Raw genomic sequence first — 3452 nt, 5'->3', positions numbered from 1 at the left:
AGTATTGATAGAGTTCCTTGAGGGTCCAAAGGGAAAAAAAATGGAACTATTAAACTTTCTCATCTGGGAAACCGTGGAACCCTCTCAACTATTGGGGAATCCCCCAAAAATAGGTCAAGCCCTTGATTTTGAGGCTTGCCCTTGTGGAACTTATTTCTATAGTGGAGAAGCTAAGACTACCTATAATGAGGCCTAAGAGTTGCTTCCAGGAAAGCTCTTTTGTTGCTCAGATGTGGCCTCTCTCTCTCTAAGCCCAACTCTGCAAGGATCCTTCTCCCCTACTGGGACATGACATTCAGTGCTGAAAGTCTCCCTGACAATGTGGGGCATGGATCTTGGGATGAGTTTAACCCTGGCACCCTGGGATCAACAGCACCTTCCTGACCAAAAGGGAGAAAAGAAGTGTAATAAAATAAGGTATCAGTGGCTGAAAGAGATCAAATAGAGTCGAGAGGCTATTCTGGAGGCTACTCTTATGCAAGCTTCAGTTAGGTAGTACTTAATACCATGGTTTGCTAAATCCCAACCAACATCACTCCTGTTAACTCTTAAGAATACCTAGGGGAGACCGCGGCTTCCTCTAGCCCCGCGTCCCGCCCTTCGCGCTGCTGCCGCTTGGGACCATGACTTCCTCCGAGGTGTCGTGGCACCTGATTGTAGGAACAGACCGAGAGGCCAGGTGATCCATACGAGGGCGGATGGCTTGATTGTTTTGTGCAGCCTGGGCAAAGGATTTTCCTCCCCTGATTCAGGAACCTACGTGTTTTAGAGCTACAACGAGAAAACATCTGTTCGCTAACTATGTCTGGCCACGTTGGTTTCGAAAGTTTGCCTGATCAGCTGGTCAATAGATCCATACAGCAAGGCTTCTGTTTTAATATTCTCTGTGTGGGGGAAACTGGAATTGGAAAATCAACACTAATTGACACATTGTTTAATACCAATTTTGAAGACTGTGAATCCTCACATTTTTACCCGCATGTTAGACTTAAAGCTCAGACATAATGAACTCCAGGAAAGTAATGTTCGATTGAAGTTGATGGTTGTGAATACAGTGGGATTTGGTGACCAAATAAACAAAGAAGAGAGTTATCAACCTATAGTTGACTACATAGATACTCAGTTTGAGGCCTATCTCCAAGAGGAGCTGAAGATTAAGCGTTCCCTCTTTAACTACCATGACTCTCGCATCCATGTGTGCCTCTACTTCATTTCACCCACAGGCCATTCTCTGAAGACCCTTGATCTTTTAACCATGAAGAGTCTTGACAGTAAGGTGAACATTATACCAGTAATTGCCAAAGCAGATGCAATTTCTAAGACTGAATTACAGAAGTTTAAGATCAAGCTCATGAGTGAATTGGTTAGCAATGGTGTCCAGATATACCAATTCCCAACAGATGATGAAACTATTGCTAAAATCAATGCTTCAATGAATGGACATTTACCATTTGCTGTTGTAGGAAGTATGGAAGAGGTAAAAGTTGGAAATAAAATGGTCAAAGCTCGTCAGTACCCTTGGGGTGTTGTGCAAGTGGAAAATGAAAACCATTGTGACTTTGTAAAGCTCCGGGAAATGCTCATTTGTACGAATATGGAAGACCTGCGAGAGCAAACCCACACTCGACACTATGAACTTTATCGGCGGTGCAAACTGGAGGAAATGGGCTTTATAGACATGGGCCCTGAAAACAAGCCAGTTAGTCTTCAAGAGACCTATGAAGCCAAAAGACATGAAATTTATGGTGAGCGTCAGAGGAAGGAGGAAGAGATGAAGCAGATGTTTGTGCAGCGAGTAAAGGAGAAAGAAGCCATATCGAAAGAAGCTGAAAGAGAGCTCCAGGCGAAATTTGAGCACCTTAAAAAAGTCCACCATGAGGAGAGATTGAAGCTTGAAGAAAAGAGAAGACTTTTGGAAGAAGAAATAATTGCTTTTTCCAAAAAGAAAGCTACCTGTGAAATATTCCAGAACCAGTACTTTGCTGCTTCGGGTAGCACCGTAAAGAAAGACAAGGATCGTAAGAACTCCAATTATATGTAAAACAGAGGTCCCGGAACTATGCATTACAGAAGGTCACCACAAGCAAAAGTTATTAAAAAGTTAAACTATGCGTTATAATATTTTTTGTTGTTCTTATTTCTTATATCATTTATTAGTTATGTATGTGGCAAATGGCCACAGTAACTGCCATTTGTGGAAAAATATTTTCAAGTATGAGATCAAAATACATATACTAGAGTAGATGATACTACTTACATACTCACTGCTAGAAATTTTTAAACTGTTGGTTGGAGATGAATTAAAATAATTTTTCCTTGTTGCCAAATTATTAATACTTTGTAGTACATTGTACCAAAGAGAAAAGTCTCAGTGCTGTTTAAAATACAAAACTCATTTCTATTATATCTATCTGGTTGCATTTATATTTCAAGATGAAGCTTTTTAAAAAATATTCTAAACGTAAAATGTCAGGAATAAATTTTGAAGTGTATCATATACTTTAAACTGTATAATCTTTTAATAGTTTTATGGAAGTATTAAAATTTTGATATAATTACCAAATTGGTAATATTCCAGGCTTCTGTACCAAATTATATGACCTTCTATGCTTCAGTATGCCTTACTTGATTGATGTATTGGTGTAATAAAACAAAGTATGATTAAAAGTAAAGTCATCAGGTATATAAATCCTTTTTTGTAGTGATAAAGTATTACAGAATTTTCATTAGGATGTATTACCTATTTGTTGCTTAAAAAAAAGAAGGTGAAGTCATTTTATTAAAATATTTTTTTTAAAGAAAATAGCTATGAACACCTGAATATTAAAGGTGTAAGAAATTCAGGTAATTTATATCTCAAGGAACATTTGAATTCTAAGTGTCTTAATAGTATTCTCAGAGCAATTTAGCAGTTTCCAGCCTTTTCTTAACATTCTTAGATATATAATTTTTCATTTTTTGTACTTGAATATTTCTAAATAAAACTGATATTTTACTCTTGAAAAAAAAAAAAAAAGAATACCTAGGGCTCGAACTGAGACTCTAAAAGTTTCATGCACTAAGTTTGCTTTCCTGGAACCTATAAATTCCAGAGAGTGCCTAGGCCAGATAAATCCTGAAACCTAGAGGGACCAGCCTCTGCAAGATTATCAACTAATTACACCACCCTATCCTTTGGAGTCAACACCCCTTCTCAAAATGAAAAAGTCAAAATGGGCATTGCCTAAAGATCCCTATAGATTGAATGAAGGACCAAAAGAGAAGGAGGAGTTATTACAGATAAAATAGGATTTTAAAAATGCATGTGAGTGCTATATCACTATATTGCTATTTCTTCTAGCCTCCAGTGTTTTGGAGCAGCTAGAAGGAAAAGTACGAGATGGTGGAGTGGGAGCACATGACAAACTCTGAAATCTGTTCTGTAACCACTTATTGAAATGTACTTTGAAAAT

At 37.9% G+C, this 3452-nt stretch overlaps 1 pseudogene; it reads left to right on the top strand.

Moving 5' to 3' along the window:
• Positions 1 to 858: 858 nt before the first annotated feature.
• LOC143660289 (septin-10 pseudogene) lies at positions 859 to 2404 on the top strand (annotated as a pseudogene).
• Positions 2405 to 3452: the final 1048 nt, after the last annotated feature.

Source organism: Tamandua tetradactyla, chromosome 16 (genome assembly GCF_023851605.1).
Source record: "Tamandua tetradactyla isolate mTamTet1 chromosome 16, mTamTet1.pri, whole genome shotgun sequence".
NCBI lineage: Eukaryota > Metazoa > Chordata > Mammalia > Pilosa > Myrmecophagidae > Tamandua > Tamandua tetradactyla.
Note: the sequence above shows the minus strand (reverse complement) of the source record. Positions and strands in the feature narration are given on the sequence as shown.